The sequence below is a fragment of the Rhodnius prolixus genome, unplaced genomic scaffold (assembly GCF_049639745.1).
Source record: "Rhodnius prolixus isolate KJV_2025 unplaced genomic scaffold, Rpr scaffold_7, whole genome shotgun sequence".
Taxonomy (NCBI): Eukaryota; Metazoa; Arthropoda; class Insecta; order Hemiptera; family Reduviidae; genus Rhodnius; species Rhodnius prolixus.
In genome coordinates, this window is record NW_027411582.1 from 36,958,052 (window position 1) to 36,968,772 (window position 10,721).

General features: G+C 34.5%; 1 protein-coding gene across 3 annotated transcripts in view; it reads right to left on the minus strand.

Moving 5' to 3' along the window:
* The window catches only part of Hecw (Hecw ubiquitin protein ligase), a 204,406-nt gene extending 194,908 nt beyond the window's left edge, over positions 1–9,498 (minus strand). For 2 of the 3 annotated variants that reach the window (XM_074115243.1, XM_074115239.1), the window contains exons 1-2: positions 9,243–9,498; positions 7,880–8,276 (exon numbers count right to left, since the gene is read on the minus strand). The gene's annotated coding sequence lies outside the window, so the exon portion shown is untranslated. Of the gene's footprint in view, positions 1–6,041; positions 6,194–7,879; positions 8,277–9,242 lie in introns of those variants that run through there. The other variant, XM_074115242.1, reaches the window with a different exon arrangement.
* Positions 9,499–10,721: the final 1,223 nt, after the last annotated feature.

Genomic DNA, 10,721 nt, shown 5'->3' on the forward strand with positions numbered 1-10,721 from the left:
CGCTGGTAAAAACAATTACTGCAGATGAACAGAACAAGCCAGGCAGACAACACAGGCAGGACTGAACTGGCAAGGAATTGCGCTATACACGTCTAGCGGCAGAAATGCGTACTACATAAGCTCCATGCGCGGCAACGCAATTCCGGTTATTTTTGGGTACCCCCTCGTATATGTAGCAAAGGTGCAAGATGTTGATCGCAAAAATGATCAAGAGGATCTAAAAATGGATGCTAAGAATTATAGTAAGGGGAAAAATCTAATTTCCTGTCTACAGTGAGAAAATATCCCATTCAGGGCGTAACAGGACGGAAATAAATAAAAATAGAGAAACTCCCCAAACAGCTGCCTCCAGAGGATCCTAACGATGGTTAAGCCTGTACGGACGTTATTTTATCGTAACAATCACAATGCCGTAGCTAAGGGAAAATCTCTTATAATACTTCCTTCTTCCCAGTTTAAGGCCGTGTACAAAGAAGATTATTATTTCTGAATAAGGAAATACACACTACTGGAGTTGATTGCGATTTAAAACCTAAAACAGGATTTAGTCGGCATTGATTTTTTTTTTCTTGTTGGTCGCCCCCTCTCCGTAAAAGCTTTGAGGTAAGGTTACAGAAGTACTTATCCTTTATTTTTTTTGCTCTAATCTGATTAAAGAGGAAACAAGTATTACACAGCTTTTCGAACAATACGAGGTCTGTAAATTAAGTAATGAGACTGATTTTTTTAAAAAAAAATTATTCAAAAAGAATTACAATTCTATATTGTCACCTTCAAAATAACTTCCTTCTGAAGCCAAACAGCGCTGGAGACGTTTCTTTCCACTACTCATAGCAGTGCTGGAACTCCGTTACTGGAATAGCCTTCATCTGGTCGGTTACAGCCGTTTGAATGTTTTCGACTGTCCCAAAATGAGTTCCCTTGTGGTGATTTTTCCAACTTCGGGAAGAGAAAAAAAGTCACAAGGACTCAAGTCAGGCGAATAAGGAGGCTGAGGAGCCACAGGAATGTTTTTACTGGGGCCAAAAACTCTGGTTTATTGAAATTGCTGTGTGACAAGGAGCATTATCGTGATGCAACACCAACTTGTTGCATCACGGTGTTTGGTCTCACACGAATGACCCTTTTTCGAAGTTTTTCAAGAACCTCTCGGAAAAAAGTGTTGATTGACCGTTTTGACCTTGAGGTAGAAACTCTTTGTGGACGATTCCGTGGATATCGAAAAAACAAATCAGCATGCATTCTTCGCCATCCTTGCTTTTTTGGGCCTTCGAGAGGTTGAAGGTGTGCCACTCCATGCTCTGGCGCTTGGTTTCTGGTTCGTACACCCAAGACTCGTCACCAGTAATGGACACGTTCCAGTAAAATTCATTTTCGATTGAATCACCTCATTTTGGGACAGTCGAAAACATTCAAACGGCTGTAACCGACCACAGCTGAATTCAACCAACCTACCAGCTGAAGGCTATTCCAGTATCGGAGTTCGAGCACTGCTTTGAGGAGTGGAAGAAACGTCTCCAGCGCTGTGTGGCTTCAGAAGGAAGTTATTTTGAAGGTGACAATATGGAATTGTAATTCTTTTTGAATAAAAAAAATCAGTCTCATTACTTAATTTACAGGCCTCGTATATAACCGTTTTGTAGTGGAGCCAGCGGACATGCTACTCAAGACGGGTATCAATGAGGTGATAAAAGTTTTCTTATCAAGAAGAGTTGAGAAAAGATGGCTGTTGATATAAGAAAACAAAGAAGTTGCTGGAAAAGTACGCAGAATGAGACTGGGTCAGCTGACATCTTAAATCATCCAAAGTTAAGCAAACTTGAATGGTAAATCTACTACTTCCTATCTGAATTTTTTTAAGCAACCTTAAAACTTTTGACTTGCGGTAAACAATGAATGGAAAAACCTTCAAGAGAAGGAAAGCTCTCAAAACAAAAAGAAAAGGGGAGGGATAATGCATTTAAAAGTAAAGTTTAATAGGGAAAACTGCTGCACTCAATAAATTGCACAATCCTTTATCATATACGGCAATGACCTACATACGAGTACAAGCAGACAAAGAAAAATCAAAAATTAAGATCTACGCATACATAATTTTTTTCTGCAAACAAATGCTTCTTACATAATTACATTCATTCTTATTATTGTCTTATTATCTTATGAAACATTGTCTAACAATTTTTTTTGCAAAATAACATATGTTAATTCCTGGATGGTAATTAGATCAGCTGACGAGAAAAGTAAATTTTAATTTGTCAACAAAAAAAGAAAAATTCATGGTACTTCCAAAGCCTTAACATCAGTTTTTTATTTATTTTTCTTTTAAAAAAGTAAGTGTTGTAACAGATTATTATTATTTTGCAAAGTTAATATTTAGTAAAATGTATGTACACGTTTTTTGACGTACGCCTCTCAGACATGGACTAGTCCCAGAGTCGATGAGGGCAGGCTCCTGATCTTGGAAAGCAAAAATCCTTCGAAGGATTTTCGGTCCTGTGAAGGAGGGAGATGTGTGGAGGAGGAGACGAAACAGGTAGCTACGAGGGTCGTTTGAAACGTACGTGCAAAGTCAGAGAGATAGCACCACTGGCGCGTATCGAGGTTATGTTTAGTTAGTAGCATCTCTTGGAAGAACACACACCAAGTTTCAGCCAGATCGGTCTATTTCTTTGTGTTTGGCATTCGTTTGAATCGAGGAAGTCGAGTGATTTTCAAAAAATGGACGAAAAAGAATTTCGTGTGTTGATTAAACACTACTTTATGAAAGGCAAAACGCCTCAGGAGACTAAAGAGAAGCTTGATAAACATTATGGTGACTCTGCACCTTCGATTAGAACAGTTTATAAGTGGTTTCAAAATTTTCGGAGTGGCCATATGGGCACAAGTGACGCTGAACGTTCTGGACGCCCTGTTGAGGTTACTACTCCAGAAATCATTGATAAAATCCATGATATGGTGATGGATGACAGAAGAGTGAAGGTGCGTGAGATTGCTAGTGCTGTGGGCATCTCGAATGAACGGGTACATAATATTTTGCATCAACATTTGGACATGGCAAAGCTATCCGCAAGATGGGTGCCGCGATTGCTCACGCTTGACCAAAAACGAAATCGTGTGAAGTGTTGCAAGGACGGTTTGCAGCTGTTTCAGAAGAATCCGCAGGACTTTAAGCGTCGTTTCGTCACTGTGGATGAAACATGGATACATCACTACACTCCTGAGACCAAAGAACAATCTAAACAATGGGTTACCAAGGGGGAATCTGCGCCAAAAAAGGCGAAGACCGTTCCTTCGGCCGGAAAGATTATGGCGACTGTCTTTTGGGATTCGCAAGGAATAATCCTCATCGACTATCTGGAAAAGGGTAAAACTATTACAGATGCATATTTTTCATCGTTATTGGACCGTTTGAAAACCGAGCTGCAAGAAAAACGCCCACGATTGGCCCCAAAAAAAGTCCTTTTCCATCACGACAACGCACCAGCTCACACCTCAGCAGTTGTGATCGCAAAATTATTGGAAATAGGGTTCCAACTCGTTTCACATCCCCCCCTATTCTCCAGACTTGGCTCCCTCGGACTACTATTTGTTCCCCAATATGAAGAAATGGCAGGCGGGAAAAAGATTTTATTCAAACGAGGAGGTGATTGCAGAAACGAATGGCTATTTTTCAGACTTGGAAAAATCCTATTATTCGGAAGGGATCAACAAACTAGAGCAGCGTTGGACGAAGTGTATTAAGCCTAAAAGGAGACTATGTTGAAAAATAAAAAAGGTTTACCCCAAAAAATTAAGTAGTTTTTATTTTTGCACGGACTTTTCAAACGACCCTCGTCCTTTAGAGAAACGTTCTGCGAGTTATACCAGATAATATTTATAAAATATATTTAAAAAAGAGCTAAGAATAAATTAAAGTCGTGCGAGTGCCACATTATACCCACGTTTTTGGGTCCTCTGACTGCAAAAAAAAAAATTATTGGCAGCACAAAGAACAAATATAATAATAATAGAAGATTTTAAAAAATGTATTGCAATGTAATGGTTGTGGGTGAATCAGGATAAATTTGTTTTATCATCAAATAAAAGCAACCATCACATCATTTTAATGCACCCAGTATGCAAGACTTCTTGCCGTCATTGGCAAGATATTCTTACCGTAATCATAGGTCAAGAAGTCTTGCATATTGGGTGCATTAAAATGATGTGATGGTTACCTTTATTTGATGATAAAACAAATTTATCCTGATTCACTCACAACCATTACACTACACTACATTTTTAAAATCTTCAATTATTATTATTTTTGTTCTTTGCGTCAAAAATAACATTTTTTGCAGTCAGAGGACCTCCCAAAACTGGTGTATTTCTGGTGGAAAATTAATATCGAAAACCGTTCACTAATAGATCAAATTGTAACTTTGATCTTAAATATCTCAACTAATATTAGGGATATCGAAACGGAGTTAAAGTCATTTTCCACAGTTTTTTTATGTAGTTTTCATAATCAAGTGACAAAACCAGTGGTCTTTTTGAAACCCTAATCGGGTTTTTGGCCGTAACTCCGCCAAAAATGAAGATACAGCATCGGGGGTGGTGGAAAATTTGGAAACTAGACCAAAAAAAAAAACATATAGTTTACTTCATGTGTTTTTCGAAATTCCGCTTTCCTAAAAAGTTATTAGCGATTGGTGCGTTTTAAATGGATCACCCTGTATAAGACGATCAACCCCTTTAGACAACTGTCCTACCGGACAGTTTTAATATTAAGAATAATTTAATATGAAGTTCAAAATTTGCTTAAGGAAATGTCGTGTGAGTGTGACATTAGATGAAAAAAAAATATATCCTAACCCCCCCGAAACTGAAAACCCCTTCTCGTTAATGTCCCTCTTGATTGTCCCGTAAAAAACAAAAAATAAATAATTCGGAAGTTGCTTGAGAGGAATTGGTGATGATGAGCTTTTTTTGGTTACCATAGAAACCACTCATAACAAACAATTTTCTGTCCGTTTTACTAAACTATTCGCTGTAAAGATGGGGGCGACCACTACAACTTATTGCATAAATATTCTCTTTTTTGGGGCAAACTAGATTTACGTAGAGTATTTTGGAAAGGAGTCTGATTCACGAATCAAGGTAATGTTCTGTTGATATGAAAGACGATGATGTCATAGGAAGTTCGTGTGAGTGGTTTTCAAGCTGAGATTTTTCAATTACATTTAAAAAAAAAAAAAAAAAAAAAAATTACAAAACTCACCATACCATCCCTTTTTGCGGTAACAAGACTGAAATATCAAAATTAAGGGTGAGATAAGTAATCTTCTTTTTTTTAAAGCAAAACGTTAAAAAAAATAAGATAAAACAGATTTAATATATCAAATTAAAATAAGATACGACCAAGTTAAAAAAATAACCCACAACGTACATATGGTGCTCACTGGAACAAAGCAAGGGATTCAAAGATTCACTGGAAATGCTGGAATCATCGATCCAGGAAAAAAAAATAATCCAACCCAAGATGATAAGAAATACAAGAGAACCTTTCATAATTATACGTTCAAGCCATTAACAAGTATGGCCGCCTGACATAATTAGACACAACTAATTTATTCTTTAAGTTTAATGTTTTGAAAATGTTTTATTAAATCTTTAATTTTAAATGACTCTTTTTTTTTTATACTGTAAAACACTGAATAAGTCTAGAAATGGTGTTTAAAAAACAAATAAAAAATAATTTAAACATTAAAATAATCGTAGAGGGAAGCAAAGTTAAGAATAAGAAGCCATCTTGAATTATTTAAAATATTAACAATCACTTTACATTTACATTGTTCTTTAAAAGCAAAGTATTGAATTTACTACTTATTGCAACTAATAAATAACTTACATTGAATTTATTTTCCAAAGAAAGTTTTCTACGCTTTTACATGGAATATAAAAATAAAAATTACGCTAATCTTCCAGAGTGAAATTTAAAGAAGTGTTTGAAATAGAACTTAAAAATGGCATTCAGTTGCTAGAATTCATTAAATTAAACTTACCATTCTATTAAAGCAGTTACTTATTCTATGTCAAGTTGATTGTAATTTAATAATTATTAAACACCTATTTAGTTCTTTGTTGCACTAAAAAAACACTTATTACACAATTAAAACTACCCAAAACATAGTAAAATTGAATTGTAAAAACGAAGGCGGATAGGAAAAAAGAGACATAGTTCGCTAAACTGCCACCAGGGAACAGAGACTGCCAATAATCATGTTATCTGGCCAATTTAAATAGAATATATATTTTACTTTATATATCTTTGATTTTTATATTGTGAACATAAAACAAATATTAATATAAGAAATTTTATTTTTAATTTATTACAATTTTCATAAATTTCTTGTTGGAATTTCATAAAATCGTTGTAGCTGTTCATGTTTATAACCTTCTGATATTTTAACCCATTATTACTATTTGGAGGATAATTTAAATATGAACTTAAAAAAAATGAAGCATGTAATAAAATACTCTAATAAATAAAGCTAATTTGTCTAATTTCAAATTTTATCTCAATGTGAAATTCTCATTTCAACAATGCTAGGTTTTTATTTAGAAATGGATGTTGAAATATTTTTCATTAACTATGTTCTACGCTCTGAAATGTTCCGTTATATTTTCAAAGTATGTAGTTTATTACACAAATTAACTCAAATCCGAAATTTCTTCTATTTAGGGCATGTTTATTTCGAACAATACATATTTACATATTATGTTCATGAACGGTGAAACGAAGGTCGGCCATGACCATGATTACTGCCATAAATGATGTTTATTTAAGAAATTTGTACCATCTATTGCATTGATAAGATTTTCCTGGGCTCTTGGAGTTTTCAACAATAGTTTCCTTTATCTTTCTTACTTCATTGTGGGACGCAAGTTCCTCTAAAAAGTTGAGTAGAGTTTAAAATAATTTCTAATTTACAAGTTACACTTGCCGCTGATTCGAAATGGAGTAGACCATTCTATTCGTCAATCCCCTCCCCATGTAAGCTAATACATAAATTGTTGAGTCAATATTTAGCGTTTCTATGGTAGTTCACACTGTGCACTACGCAGAGGGGCCGACCAAACTAGACTTGTAGTTATATTTAAATTTGAGTTGGTTTTTACAAAATTTAAGTAACCGTATGCTCTTCTAAAGCTGGTTGCTGTTTTTCAAGAGGGCAACATTAGAGATAATGAACGCCCCTCCGAGATTAACCAGGGTTAAAGAGAAGACGAAGTTACTGGGTCCATGGTGTACTACAGTGCAGCAATTCTTGAGAACAAAGATAGTATACTCAACAGTGATCAAAGGCTGTCTCAGAAATCAAACCAATTGTAGCCCTGCACTTCTTAGAAATTGCAGTAATGGAAACTCCATCCCAGAGGAAGGCAAAAATTGGGATCTAATCTAAGGAAATGAATTATAAATTTATTAACAACACCAAAAAAACATCACTGGCTTCATTTAAAAGGCCTCACACACTTTTTAAACAAACTAAAGCAGATCATTATAAAAATTTTAGTAAGCAGTCATAGTCAACTTCCAACGGATTGTTTGCAATTGCCTCATTTAATGTATAAATAGTAACTACCCCTATTAAGGTCTATTACAACTGAGGAGTTGCAGTTCGTGTTGTTAAATTAGGATAACGGTAAGAGGCCCTAATGTTTCCGTAGGATTCCTTCCAAGAGATTAATGCAGTTACTCGAGCCCTTAATTGCATATAATTCATTCACTAAAACCAAAATCGTGTCCTAAAGGGCATCAAGCCTTCAATTATTACAAGAAACCAAATCACTAAATATATTTTACTATAACTTACAGCGATAACTTAATCAAACTTACGTAAAAAATAGAGGCCTATCCAATCCTGTTGCGATGGCGCTTCCACACTCCAAGAAAGTTGAGCCCAAACTGAAGGTGGATCTCGTTGCACTGAATGCACTTCCGCATGCAACCATGACCATCCTTGTGCGCGTCTTAAACGATCAGTTGTACAACTTTTATGTGGACTACTATTTAAACAGGCTTGGTTCACGTAAAGTCTATCTTCGATAAGAGGTGATACGCCCGAAGCTCCAAGTTCACTGAGATCAACCTCTTTCTCCTGCGCCGTCGCCTCATCGTTGCAATTAGATACAGTATTTGTTTCTACAATTTGATCATTTGTTTCAACGACACACGGACAATTCGACCCACCTTCATCTTCAATATCTTCGTCCACGATGTCTTAATTTAATGTCTGGAAAATAAGAAAACTTCTTGTAATAAAATCAGTTAATTAAAAGTAGAAACTACAATATAAGAAATATCATTATGGATCGTGAATTAAAACTGGTTTGGAATAGAACATAAACGGGAACTATTTCCCATTCTCAGCAACCAAAAGAGGTTTAATCTAATACTGGTATAACCCACTGAACCTCTAAAAGAGAAGTGGAATAGTACTTCTTCAAGTATTCCCACCAAACGTGAAACCACTTTCTTACTAATACTCTTTCATAACCATAGTGCCGTCATAAGTAAATGAGAATGCAACTATTAGGGTCTCACTGAACCTACAGGCACACTCTAAGTTCCAATTCCAAATATATAAAAGTTCGCTCATGCTTACTAAAAAACAAACACTGAAACTAAGGGTGCCAATGTAGATCTTTTAGTTCGTTGAGCATCTGTCTATACAGCTACTTCTAATACAAATCTCACAGCTGATATCCCATTAAAATCATCGCTAATGCAAAGGAACAAAATTGAAAAAAACACAATTTCAAGCTGAAAAAAGAGTAATTTCATAATCATTTCTATGAACAGATAATAAAATCTTACAGTTTACTCCTAAAATTCTTTAATTTAAATGATTAAAACTTAACTGCTAAAAAAAATAAAACAAACTGTAAATTTACAGTAGGAATCACTTAAGTAGGTTAACCTTAATAATTACAAGTTAACAAAGAACTGACTAAATACAACTTCCGAATTACCAAAATGTCAGTATGACCAATAAAACTAATTACAGTTCTATGTAAATAAACTAGAAAAACGAATAGAAAAAAATATTATTCATTCCGCAACTTTGTATTACTGCTTTACTGTCAAATAAACAATCACTATAACTACGTTTCACTAAAAAGAAGCTTACTAGACTCACTAATAACAATCAAAATCTTTGGATATTTTAAAGTTATAAACATTATCAAGCTCTTTTTACCTGATTAAAAAAGTAATTACAATCCAATTATGCACGTATTTATGATCTACTATTTTTAAGTTGTACTACATTCGATTAGATGAAAAGTGTAGTATGGAGAAAAAGATTCACAAAGAGGCTGTCACAATCAATAAAGAAAACAATGTTTTAAAGATAAATATTTGAACAATAGTAGAAACTTCAAAAAGATGGAAACAACACTACCCACTACAACTACTACTACAAAACACCAACCATCAACTGGCCGACATCACAGTGTTACCTTCTATTTCATAAATTAAAAATAAAAAGATTTAGGAACAAAAAATAACATTAAATTTTGTCATAATCTAAAAGCTATTGAAAAAAAGCAGTTAAAATGTATACTTTTATTTAAATACTTGATAATAAATATGATTATTTACAAAAAAAAAACAATATTAAGGGGAGGCCCACTATAAGACATTTCAGATAGGAAATAGACATTCTTTATATGCTTTTTTTTTTCCTTTTTTTACATTTGTTAAGTAGCAAAATTAAAAAAAAAACATAATTTCGGATTCAAAAAATTCTTAAATAAATAGTTGTTTGCGATTGAAATAAATCTTATTCGGATGATCTAGTCTAGAATTTCCAGAGTTTCATGAGCACATGAAGTAAGGACTAAGTCTGTAATATCCATACCTTTTTATGGGATCAAATGCCAGAGTTGTGGCATTTCCAATGTTTTTAGAACTGTTTTTTGACCCAGTATGTAACATACAGCTCTGTTCTTGCAAGTGGACATTAGAATTCAAAAATCATTCCTTTCGTGCAATCCAGCATGAATTAGGTCTTTTTCCACTGTTTTTTTAACTGGTACTCAGAAAAAAGGACGACCCAGTCTGTTACATACAGCCCTGCTCTTGTTAGTGGACATCATAGTTAAATTTCATTCATTTCGTGCAATCTAGGCATGAATTAAGACTTTTTCCACTGTTTTTTTAACTGGTACACAGAAAAAAGGACGACCCAGTCTGTTACATACAGCCCTGCCCATGTTAGTGGACATCATAGTTAAAAAATCATTCATTTCGTGCAATCTAGGCATGAATTAAGACTTTTTCCACTGTTTTTTTAACTGGTACACAGAAAAAAGGACGACCCAGTCTGTTACATACAGCCCTGCCCATGTTATTGGACATCATAGTTAAAAAATCATTCCTTTCGTGTAATTCAGGCATGAATTAAGACTTTTTCCACTGTTTTTTTAACTGGTACATAGAAAAAGGACGACCCAGTGGGTTACATACAGCCCTGCTCGTGTATGTGGATATTAGAATCCAAAATTCATTTATTTTGTACATTCTATGCGTGAATTAATACTTTTTCCACTAATTTTTTAAGTAATATTAAAAAAAAAGGACGACCCAGAATGATACATACAGTTCTGCTCTTGTTAGTGGACATCAAAATTCCAAATTCATTCATTCAGTACGATCTAGCCACTTATTTTTTAAG